Source organism: Bos grunniens, chromosome 27 (genome assembly GCF_055505025.1).
Source record: "Bos grunniens cultivar Pamir isolate PY7600 chromosome 27, Bosgru_T2T1.0, whole genome shotgun sequence".
NCBI lineage: Eukaryota > Metazoa > Chordata > Mammalia > Artiodactyla > Bovidae > Bos > Bos grunniens.
The window spans coordinates 40101498-40114308 of NC_141191.1; the positions used below are offsets into that span (position 1 = coordinate 40101498).

At 47.9% G+C, this 12811-nt stretch overlaps 1 protein-coding gene across 12 annotated transcripts in view; it reads left to right on the forward strand.

Moving 5' to 3' along the window:
• Positions 1–12811, forward strand: part of PSD3 (pleckstrin and Sec7 domain containing 3) — a 607319-nt gene that overhangs the window by 113495 nt on the left and 481013 nt on the right. The gene's annotated exons all lie outside the window — the stretch shown is intronic.

Here is a 12811-nt window from a genome sequence, read left to right on the forward strand (position 1 = left end):
GTGGTGGTTGGGGGGTGGGGGATGGTGCAGGTGCCCAGCGCCCTCTGTACCTACTGGACCACCTTCCATCCCTGCCGGCAGGTGGATGTTCGCCCTGGGCGTCAGCCTCCAGCCCCCGCTTTCCTTCCCACTGGGAGGAAAGGGTAGCCCAGGTGGTTTCCAGCATCTCTGCCAGCTCCAGTCCTGACCAGGCCTCCTCTTTGCTATTAGCATTTTATTCTCTGCATCTCCACTCAGCCTCCTCACCAAGCTGGTGTCTGAGCCCATCTTCCCGGCTCCACCCAGCTCAGGAGTTCCGATCCCAGAATGGGTGGACAGAACTGAAGGGCATGCTTTTGCGCTTCCTTTCCTGACAGCATGGATGACTTGCTATACTTTGCATACGTACAGGCAGTGAGGGTGAGGGTGAAGAGTGTCGGGGGAAGGGGTGGTGGGAATGGGGTGGAGGAGAGGCCCTCTTGTTGGAGTGTGGATGGTCCCCGTGGAGGGGGCTCCTGGGGAAGTCACCAGAGAAATGGATGAAAGTCCCATCAGGAGGGAACCTCCCTCAAGACTTGGCGTTCATCTGGGGCCCCGGTCTCTCTCCCGTGGGCTTCAGGGGCTCCTCCTTTCCCCTTTCCTCTTAACAGGCAGCCGGTAGAGTCATGGTGGAAAATCAGGGAGAGGGGATGAGCTCAAGTTCTCCTTGGAGCGAAACTCTTGGAAGAGGAGAGATGCTAGCATGCTTAGGAAACGGTTTACATTCCACTCTAGTTCCGTATCATGCATTTCCTACAGGGATTTAAGAGGAATGACATGCCCCTGTGTCAGCCCAGGCTCTGAATCCGGGGTCACAGGGAGTTGTTTGTGTACTTGGAGGCCACTCTGATGACTTCAGAACTCCTCCTCCCCTCCTTTCTCCTCCATCTTCTGAGTGTAAGAAAGCCGCAGAGCTGTTGCCAGTTCTCTTGGGCGAGGCACTGAGGGAGCTGGTCCAGATGGGTCGGGTTCTGCCTCATCTGCCCCACTTAGCCACGTGTGCTAATGGGCCCGCAGACATCTGGTCCGTCTAAAGCAAGAATGGCAAGATTCCTGGCTAAAAACGTGGAAACCCCAGGTTCAAGTCCTAACCTTGAGCAAACCACCAGAGCTCTCAGTTTTCCCATCAGAAAACACTGTGGACCCACCTGCCCGGCAGTTGCTATGGGGCCAGCAAGGGTCTCTCGGTCGCCCTGTCTTAGGGGAGAAAAGGGAAGCAGAGTCCGTGGGGCCAGGTAGGACCGGGAAGCGTGGAGTCAGAGGGGTCAGTGAGGGACTCCAGGGTCAGGGGACAAAGCGGGGCTAAACTTAGCCTCGACCAAGCCGGTCACGTGGTGTGATGCTCTCTGCCCCAGGGAAGACGTGAAGTGTGAGTCGCTCAATCGTGTCCCACTCTGTGCAACCCCATGGACTACCCCATGTGTAGCCCGAAAGGCTCCTCTGTCCATGGGATTCTCCAGGCCCGAATACTGGAGTGGGTTGCCATTTCCTCCTCCAGGGGATCTTCCCGACCCAGGGATCATACCTGGATCTCCCGCATTACAGGCAGATTATTTATCATCTGAACCACCATGGAAGCCCGGAAGTCAGCCTTCAGAACCACAAATCCTTCAGATGCTTGGGGCTGTTACCAGCCAAGTGACTCTGCCTGGTCTTGGGTGTTAGAGAAGGGAAGAGTCAACAAAGCGAGGTTTCCACCTGCCCGGCCCTGGGCACGTGAACACACCCTTGGGTCTGACAGATTAGTGCCTGAGCACTGCCCAGTCCGAATGCGTTGGAATTTAGCTGTTCGAGTCACAGCAAAGTGGCAGCAGATTTCTTGTGAACCATCAGTTGAGAGGCCTTTCACTTGATACATGCATAGAAATGTGACCAATTACTCTCTTTATTGGAAATTCCCTGGTGGTTCCGTGGTTAGGACTCTGTGCTACCAGTGCAGGGGACATGGGTTCGATCCCCCATTGGGGAACTAAGATTCCTGTATGTTGTGTGACATAGTCAAAAAAAAAAAGGTTTACTACATTTCTTAAAGTGAAATGTTGCTTATATGGAAGCAAAAATCTTTTCCTACATGTGTATCGTAGGATGGAGGTCCTGGTATCAAGCAGACAAGTCTAGATCCTAAGTGTCAGCTTTCTTCACTGCGCTCTAAATAGCCAAGTCTGTTCTTCCCTGGTGGCACGAGTGATACAGAACCCGCCTGCCAATGCCGGAAACATAACAGATGCGGGTTCGATCCCTAGATTGGGAAGATCCCTGGAGGAGGGCATGGCAACCCACTCCAGTATTCTTGCCTGGGGAATCCCATGGACAGAGGAGCCTGGCACACTATCGTCCATAGGGCTGCAGAGAGTCGGACACGACTGAAGTGACTTAGGAAGCATTCTTTCATTGTTGAAACAAATGGAGTCCAGAGTGAGGGACTCCCATCCTCCCACCCCTGCTGACTTACATCTTTTCAACTGTCACGAGGACTGGGTGCGGCACCCAGATCACTTAGTTCTCCATTCAAACCATGACTGGGCTTCAGTAAAAACGACTACAGTGCTCTGTGCCCCACGGAGGGCTTCCAGAACATGGTCCCCTCTGATCAGAACCTCACAACCCTTAGGTTGTACTTTATCACTGTGCCCACTTCGTGGATGAGGAGACACAGGCTTGAGCATGGTCAGTGACCCAAGGCCAGGACACAGCAGTGATGGAGACAGCGTTCCTGGGGTCCCTGCGAAAGTTGGAGCCCCGCTCTCCTTGCCTTCCTTGGCAGACAGCCCACAGCCCCTGGGACTGGGGGGTCTGGACTCACTCCTGGGGCTTGGGGGAAGCGGCCTGGGGGAAGGGGTCTCAGGATCCTCAGGTCTAGTGACCTGGCCTTGCCGACATGTGACTCGAGTCTGGGGCTAACCATATAAAGATGTAGAAAACAGACACAATTCGAATGAAAAGGGGAAAAAACTTTCTCTACAATCATTTTGGGGATTTTCCATGCTGTTGTTGTGTTTTACTAAGTTCCTATCTTACCTATTTTATGCTTTGAGATAACAATGACTTTTGGTGTGTAGATGACATTAGAAAATTAGTAGTAAGTAATATTAAAAATCTGTCCCCAAATGTCAAACCCCATGCTTACAAACCCCATCTGTAGCTTTAAATTTTCCAGGAAATTCACCTCTTTATTTTGGTTTTCCTCTTTCTCTTCCTCTCCCCTCTCAAAAACAATCAGCTTTTTGAGTTTTCCTCGTCAGCCGCTAGGAGTGTTCGGGGTTCAGAAGGGAGGGTGAGGGTGAGCAGGACGGACAGGGTCTCCCCCGGGGCTGGGGGTCAGGGCCTGGGGAACGGGGGACAGTCATTCGCTGAGGTGCTGAGGGCAAGGGGGAGGGGCTCTATTTATACACAGCAGGCCGGAAAGAATAGCTTTAACCCTCTGTGTCTTGCCTTGAAATAAAACCAGGGTCTGAAATATGTCTGCGAAGTATATTACATTCTTGATCGAGAGTTATTATTTATTTATTTATTTATTTAAATTGGTGACAATGTTGTGATCAGAGGCTCACAGAAACCTAGGCCCTGTATTTCCCCAGGAGCAACGTTTCACTACTTGCCAACTCAGTGCTGTTGACTGGTAACTGTGGTTCACTTCGAGAGTTATTATTTAGAGCAAAAGTCCCTGGCACTGAGATTTGGGGAGTGAAATGGAGCTCTGGTTCTGCCAACCAACTAGCTAAGCGCCCTGACAACTCACTAAGCAAAGCGAGGCTACCCCATCTGACCCCTGAGGCCTTTCCAGCTCTGACCTTCTAGGATAAGTATGAATCGTCAGATCCAGAAAGGGAATGAAGTAAAAGGATGAAACTAATCTAATTTCATCTTGTCTCTAAAGATTATTTTGTCAAAGGGCTTCATGGTAGGGAAGCTACATGCAGTGGACTTGCACTTCTTGGGCGATGTGGAGTTTCAGCCAGGGCCTGGGTCGCTCTCTACAGGATCCGAGGTTCACAATCAGCTGAATGAATGAACCCTGGGAGCAGGGTTAGCACCCAGTGATAGAGTCAGCGCCTTCTTTGGGCATTAACACAAATCCCCTGCAAAATTTTGGGCCACGGTTGATTGCCTCCTCTCCCCTAAAGACTAGTGTTTCTTTCTCTGACCGGATGCAAGTGGAATGAAACTCCCTTCTGAAGTTGAATACTGACCCCCAGGTATACCTCACCCCCAGGAGGAGTCATTGATCTCATCTGGAGTTAATGTTTAATTCCTCAAGCCTGTTTGACTTTTCTGGCCTGTTGTGAGTTTAGAAACTGTTCTGTGCACAGAATGATAAAATTCTAGATAATCCTGTCTTTATAGTCATCATTCTTGGTGAGCAATTTAGAATTTTTTTAAAAGAAGCTAGAACAAAGAGAGAGCTTACACAAATGCCATATAGTAATTTGAACAGCGATGTAGATAAATGTGCAGTGGGGTCCCTTTTAAAGGGGGATTTTAGTGTTTAGTAGACTGCACTGATTGGAATCAAAAGCTTATCTTTAGTCTATTTTACCCTGCATCGCTGTTGACATAGATGTCTTGATTTCTTACTTAGATAAACAAAGCCTGAGATAGCAGAAGGGGTTTCAGCTCTGTTTCATCTTGTGGTTTGCCTCCGCGTTCCCATGACAACCTCCTCTCACTCTTTTTCTCTCCTTACCCCTCCCTCTGACGTTCGCACAGAGGGCCTGTGGTCAGTGTGTGGGGCCCTTCTCATGGAGCCACACCCTCTTCTGCACTTTGATGGGAGAAGAGGGCAGAGAGCATGTGGACCATGTGACGTGGTTCCCCCCAAGACGTGGAGGGAAGATTTGCAGTGGGAGCTGGGACCCAGGGTCTGGCTCACATTAGCTAAGTAAAGGTGTTCTCTTCAGTCTGGGTCTAAATTCCTGAAACTCGAAGAGATCAGACTCTAGTTTCCTACTCTCTAGCTCAGGATTCTAAATTCTTGCCAATCCATTTGCACTTGTGTTTGTGAAAGAATCCACCAAAGTACAGGTTTTAAGGACACATCTCTATAAGTCTATTGTGTTTAAAAGTCCCTACTGTTGGGAAATTCCTTTGTTGGTAAAATTAGATGCCTCTCCAGTATCCAGAGGATAAAGAGGAGCTAAAAACACATTTTAAAACATTGTACGCCAATATATATCCTGTTTTCCAATCTCAAGTGTTAAAATTTTTTAATAAAATATTGGGAGCACTCATCAAGTATTAGGTTTGGCCTGAGAGTATTTGGAGAAAATATTAAATTGAGTTTTTTTTTTTTTTTTTTAATCAAAGTGAAGTTACTCAGTTGTGTCCAACTCTTTGTGACCCCATGGACTGTAGCCCACCAGGCTCCTCCATCCATGGAATTTTCTGGGCAAGAGTACTAGAGCGGGTTGCCATTTCCTTCTCCAGGGGATCTTCCCGACCCGTGGATAGAACCTGGGTCTCCTGCGTTGCAGGCAGACGCTTTACCATCTGAGCCCCCAGGGAAGCAGAAGTTGTGTTTTGTTTTCCTCCCACGTTTAACGGAAATACATTTGCTGAAAGGGATTGTTTGGTGTTTTTAGTCCCATGAGGCGATTACTCAGCAAAGGGAATACTGGAAATGGATCCCAAAATTGAGACCCAGAACGACAAAGAGGCTGGTCTTTACTCAGCCAGTTGGAATCCGTTCCAGCTGTTGCCTCACTGTACCCTTGAACAGAAGTGCTCTATTGCTTGGGGATTAGCTAGGATCCTTGGTTGTGTGTGATAGAAACCCTCAAGGCCACTTCACCCCCGAGAGGGGAATTCATGAGCGGAAGCATCCTTGCCTGCAAATGTCTGGCGGGCGAGGTGCAGCTGGGCCTCAGACTCCCCCGCCCGAGAGCTCCAGAGGGTCCGGGTGTCTTTTCATCCCTCTCGCTGCCCTGTGCCCTCCCTGCCCTCTTCTCTGACTGGCTCTTCCTCCTTCTGCACGTCTGCTTCCTCTCCTCCCTACTCCCCGGGGAGAAACACGGTCGCCCCCCATTCCCAGGTATATGTCTTTTCTTGTTAAAGACTGGGGTCCTCGGGCCTGCCTCCCTGTCCCCCTGTGAGGAGGCTTCTCAGTCCAGTGCAGGTTGGGGTTGGTGCCCACCCAGCCTGCTCTGTGGGGGCAGGGGCCGAGGCAGCTCCCATGGTGAGGCCAGGTCTTCTGAGAGCCCAAGCCTGTTATAGTCCCGTAGACCTGCGGGAGGGAAGGTCCTAGAAACAGACCTGCAGGGAAGGGGGCCGCTGTGGCCAGCCACCGCAGTAGGTGACAAAGACACTCAGGGAGTCTCACCTACAACTTACAGTCACTGCTTTGTATAGATGTCCTCCTTGAGCCCTCTCAGATTTTAGGGAGGCCAGTTCTTATAGCTTTTAGAGAGATTTTTAAAAAGAATCCCTGAAGTGAAAGTGTGAAGTGAAAGTGTTAGTTGGTCAGTCGTGTCCAACTTTTTTCGACCCCATGGACTGTAGCCCGCCAGGCTTCTCTGCCCGTGGAATTCTCTAGGCAAGAACACTGGACTGGGTTGCCATGACCTCCTCCAGGGGATCTTCCCAACCCAGGGATCAAACCTGCGTCTCCTGCAGGAGATCCTGCCTTGGCAGGTGGGTTCTTTACCACTGTGCCACTTGGGAAGCAAAAGAATCCCTGAACAAGCAATATATTAGATTCAGATTACTGCCTGATGTGGCTTATAAATAGATTTATAACTTGATAAACCTATTTATAAACCTATAAACATATGCTACTGGGTATAATATGGGAAATTTTCTCTTTCAAAGGCTTTTTTTTCCCCCTTTTTTTCCTTTCCCTTTGGATTTTTTTTTTTAATCCAAAGATTTTTTTTAACGAATTGTGTACTTTATGTACACAATTGCGTAGTTCATGGCTGCGCTGGGTCTCAGGGAGGTGGCCTCTTCACTGGTGGAGCAAGGCTCCTGCTGTGCAGGCTCAGTAGCTGTGGCTTGCAAGCTTAGTTGCTCCGTGGCATGTGGGATCTTCCTGGACAGGAGACTGAACCCGTGTCCCCAGTATGGGCAGGCAGCTTCTTAACCACTGGACCACCAGAGAAGTCCTCCTTGTAGGTTTTTAGAGATTGTAAGATGCTACGAGATTTACACAAACCTAAGTCCTTAGGTGAAACCTCCTTAGGTGAGGTTAGCAGGGTTCCTTAGCCCTTCAGGTCCCGTGTGTGATTCAACATTGCAGCAACTCCTGGATGCCCACAGGATCTGAGATGCAACGACAGTGGGGAGAAATATGGCTCCTTGAGCTGAACTGTATCTGAAGAGCCCCCACTCCCCAGGGTCCCCACCCCAGGGCGCCGAGTCCTGCCTGGCGAGGAAGGCCACTTCCCTTGGTTCCAAAGGAATCAGCAGCTGTGGCTCCTTTCTGACTGCCCTTCGTGTTGTGCACATTTCCTGTGATTATTTTTTAGTCGATTTTAACTTTTCGGAATCTAACTTTCAATTTTCAGGATGTGTGATTTTGCATTAACCTTTCAATTACCAGTTCCAGCAGATTATGAGCTAAAAAGCCCCAGGGCCCTATTCAAGCACTTACCCTGTTCTGTCATTTGAAAATTCCATTTTTTCTGCAGGGAGCTTGGTTACCCTTCACTGAGTTCTCAATCTGACTGTATGACAAAGTAACAATTAAAACGTCACCCCATCCATCCCATGCTGTAAGCAGAGAGATCTCACTTAATCTTTGTCCGTAAAGGATTTACAGTGCCCGACAACCAGAGCATGGTGAAGAATCTGCCTGCAATGAAGGAGACCCAGATTCGATCTCTGGGTCTGAAATATCCCCTGGAGAAGGGCACGGCAACCCAATCCAGTATTCTTGCCTGGAGAATCCCATGGGCAGAGGAGCCTGGATCGCTACAGTCCATGGGATCAAAAAGAGTCAGACACGACTGAGTGACCATCACTTTCACTTCCACAATTAGAGAGCACAAAATGAAACTGTTGGTGAAGGTAAATTAGTGATAAAGAATCGGTTCCAGGAAAATATAAGTAAGTGGCAAGATGAAGAAAAGATCAGGTCGAGATCAGGAAAAAACCCAAAAGAACATGCCACAATGGCAGAGAGAGAGCCATGTTTGAAAGTCACGTTTGGCCATGTGACTTTCTAGCTGCTCAAATTAAAAGAGACGTGGTTAGCCGCACAGTTATAACTGTGGGAAGGGATAGGGGAGGGAGGCGGGAGGAAGAGGTTCTCTAACGTGTTCACAGAAATCAGTTCTCTTAGAAAACCGGATTTTGCTTGGCCTTTAAAATAGCACCTTGGACAGAAATTTTTCTGAGGATCACTTAACATTTCCTGTTTGCTGAGACACATGTATGTGTGTACAACATAATTAATTTCCTTGATAACTTGGGCAGTCACTGTGACAGCAGTATTGCTTGCTGGCAACTGCAGATCTGTGAGATCATTTCTTCTATACATGATGCCCCAGATCCGCTGGCTGAGTTCTTTTTGCTTTTTGGTAGTGTTTCAGTTTCTTCCATGCTGGCCTATCCCTTCTTGGTGCTGTTAGCGTCTACCTCTAATATAGGGCTTCCCTGATAGCTCAGCTGGTAAAGAATCTGCCTGCAGTGCAGGTGACCCCGGTTTGATTCTTGGGTCGGGAAGATCTCTTGGATAAGGGTTAGGCTACCCACTCCAGTATTCTTGGGCTTCCCTGATGGCTCAGATGGTAAAGAATCCGCCTGCAATGTGGGAGACCTGGGTTCGACCCCTGGGTTGGGAAGATCTCCTGGAGGAGGGCATGGAAATCCACTCCAGGTTTCTTGCCTGGAGAATCCCCATGGACAGAAGGGCTGGGTGGGCTACAGTCCGTGGCGTCACAAAGAGCTGGGCATGACTGAGCGACTAAGCACTGCACAGCACCTCTGTTATACTTCTTTTGATCCACCAGAGGCAGGAAACTAGACAGCGAACTTGTTCAATTGTAAGGCACGTTTGTTAATTGCGTAAAGTCAAAGTAAAAAGACTATGTGAAGGGTTGAGTGGCTTATCTGACAGAAAATCTTGCAAGTTTCAAAGAGGATTTTTTTCCTCCTCTGAATTTTGTGTGTTCAGAGATGAGACTGTTGCAGTCACACTGAAAGTGAAAGTGAGTCTCTCAGTCCTATCTGACTCTTTATGACCCCGTAGACCATACAGTCCATGGAATTCTCCAGGCCAGAATACTGGAGTGGGTAGCCTTTCCCTTCTCCAGGGGATCTTCCCAACCTGGGGTTCAAATCCAGGTCTCCCACATTGCAGGTGGATTCTTTACCAGCTGAGCGACAAGGGACGCTATGGATGGATAAAGTTGCTGGACAAATAACTTCTGGATTCACTTATGCAGTAGATATGTCTTGACCACCAGCTACAGGGCAGGCACTGTTCCAGGCAGTGAGTAGACAAAGTGCTCGCTCCTATAGGGAACGATAAACAAGCAAGCGATACACAAGCATAGGATTTCAGATCATCCCAAGTGCTTGGAAGAAAATGTAACAGAAGAGGTGGTGAGGGGAGGGTGCATGAATGAATGGTTTAGTTCGTGTGATAAGAGAAGGTGACCTCAGAGTTAAGCCCTGAGTGACAGGCAGGAGGCCACGTGGGGAGAACAGGGAGGGAAAGTTCTAGACAGGGTTAGCAGAAGAGTCTTGTGTACCTGTGATAAAGGACCCACCTGCCAATGCAGGAGACGTAAGAGAAGCACGTTCAGTCCCTGGGTTGGGAAGATCCCCTGGAGGAGGGCATGGCAACCCACTCCAGTATCTTGCCTGGAGACTCCTATGGACAGAGGAGCCTGGTGGGCTACAGTCCATGGGGTTGCAAAGAGCTGGACACAACTGAAGCAATTTAGCATGCACCCTGTGTATTTTGGGAGCCATCAGGGACATAAGTTACTGGGGAACTTGCTCAGAGCCATAGTTAGGCAGAGCCAGAGCACACAGGGTCTCTAACTTTTCAATAAGGAGTTTGAATTTTGTTCTAAGTACAGTGGGAGACTTTGGTGAGTTTTAAGCAGAAAAGAAACACAGCAATTAAGGGAAGCCTGTGTGTGTTTATGAAGAAACTTCCCTGTTGTTATTCTGTGGGTTATAAGATTGAATACCCCTGTTTCCCACTTCCTAATCTTGTTAAAGAAGCCTTGAGGGCACACAGTTTAACTCCCTCTGAACATTGGGGGCTCTATATTTTTTTCAAAGTCCTTTAGTTCTGAACTATAGAGGTTTGATGAGGTCCTGGGGACTTCAGTGGAGAAAGGTCCAGTTACTCAAGGATTTGAGATTTCCCCAAAGGAAGCTGCCTTCTAATGATAGACAGGACAGCAGATCTTTTCCATATTTGTAACCTCAACAAGTTAAACTTGTTCTGGTGCATAGTGTTTATGATTTAGATAGATACTCCCCTTTTTTGAATATTATAACATGTGTTGCACATAATAGGTGCTCCCTAAACATTTCTCAACTTGGAAGTTATGACGAAACCACACTAAGCGAGCTTCTCTTTGACCAGTTCTTTCTCTTCTTTCCTTGTGCGATCTAATTCCTCCCATTCACATTTGCAGGCAGTGAGCTATGAGGTGTCCACGCCAGTGACTCAGCAAGCAAGGGCTGGTTGTCGACGTTGGAGTCAACCCAAAGTAGAATAACATTTCAAACTATCTTCGGGGTCACAAATTTAGCATAGTGGTGTTTTTATGAAAATGTATTTATCTTGTGACTTGGACTAATATTTAAGGAGTTCTTGGGTGGGCTCATAGCCAAAGAATTACAGTAATATTTCTGGCTGAGCTTGGTGATCTAGCTTTCTGAATGTATTTTGTGAGTAATGACCACCCCCCACCCAATAGCAGTAACTGTTCTTCTCAAGAACTAGGTTTACGCCATGCTTTGAATAACCTCTAATATTTTCAACTCAAATAAGTCAGTCACTTTTCAGGCCATTTTAGAAAGCTCATGGCAGCATCTCTCCCTTCTCATCCTGTCTGTTTTAATAAGTGACAGGATGAGAACGGTCCTCACAGTTCTCTGCAAACTGCGCTCCAGCCACCTCTGTGCTGTTCTGTGAGCCACTGGGGATCGCCGCCTTTGTTTATTGTGCCAACTCGTTCCTAGCCTTTAGAGCCCTTTGAGAAAAAAGTGCCACACAAATCTAGTTACAAGTAACGGGAGGACTTACGCTGTTGACTACATGTAACCTACTTTAAGCATCATTAAAATAATTTACTACGTTTCCATAGGTCCTTTATAAAACATGAAACAGAGGCAGAAGTTTCTTTTCCTACTTTAAGCTTAATGTTTGAGGCAGACAGATGTATATGCAGAGGCATTTTTAGACATATACATGTGCAAGAAACATCAGAATAAAGGGTTTACTAGTAGGTCAACAGTAGGGTAATAGCTGAATCGGCAAGCTGTGCAAGTTACTATTTGCACATCATAATTTGAGGAGAAAAGTCACCATCTCTGTTCCATTTAGTCAGAAGATTCTTGATGGAGATGGGCCGTCTGAGTGAAGGGAGGAAGACTTGGTGGACTGATAGAACTTAGAGAGGGTTTGCATTGGTGGTTTCTCTGAGTCCAGAGTGAATTTTATGATTCATTATGAAGGAATATAACAATTATGTGATCATATATATATATATGTGTATATATATATATATATATAGAGAGAGAGAGAGAGAGAGAGAGAATGTTTTCCAAACTGAAAAAAATTAAGATTTCTGGCTTGTTAGTTTATATCTTTTATTTGAAAGTATAAAAAAATAAATTTAAAATAATTAACTCTATTTACTGAAAAGAATAAAATATCCGTGAGAGAAGCACATATTCCAGCATCAAAAAAAAGTAGGCATCATTTAATGCAACCTTGGAGAATTTGAAAGCAGAACCAGAAAGTCTAAACACAGAGTGTCATGTCTGTGCGTTGCTGCTGCTGCTGCTAAGTCACTTCAGTCATGTCCAACTCTGTACGAACCGGTAGACAGCAGCCCGTGCGTTAGAGGGATCCTAACCTGACCTGGCTAATTCTTTTTTCCCAGGAGGCAGGCTTGCCGGCAACTGAACAGGGCAGCTTTGGGAGGCGTTGCTAAGAGACGCAGAGACGCAGGAAGGGGTGTTGGACCAATCAGTGACTAGGAAGCTCTTTCTAGTAGGGAAGCGGAGAGACGGATGCCTCTGAGAAGATTCTGTGAATGGACCAGCGTGTGGCGGGGGGTGGGGTGGGGGGCGGGGGGGGGGGAGGGCTGCGCCTGCTGTTGGCAAATCGAAGCAGGTAATCCAGGAAGGGAGCAGTCCCTGGGTGGCTCCTGAACAAAAATGACGTTTAGAAATCTGGGACACTAACACATCCTTCACAACAGTCACCTGCAGACTGGCTTTCCCTCCTCTTTCCCTCCCAGACAGAATCCTCATGTTTATTAAGACCCCTCAGGCCTCTTAGTCCCAAGACCAGCCGGAGCACCATTCTGCTGCCCCCACAGTGTCCCTGGGCCTGTCTGTGCAGCTGGTGGTACCGTCTTCCCCTGATGAGAAAATAGATGAAGCGACTTAGCAGCAGCAGCAGCAGACTGTTAGTAGCAGGAAAAGAACAAAATAAGTTATTCCTGACTCTCTGCTGCTGCTGCTAAGTCGCTTCAGTCGTGTCCGACTCTGTGTGACCCCATTGACGGCAGCCCACTAGGCTCCTCTGTCCCTGGGATTCTCCAGGCAAGAATACTGGAGTGGGTTGCCATTTTCTTCTCCAGTGCATGAAAGTGAAAAGTGA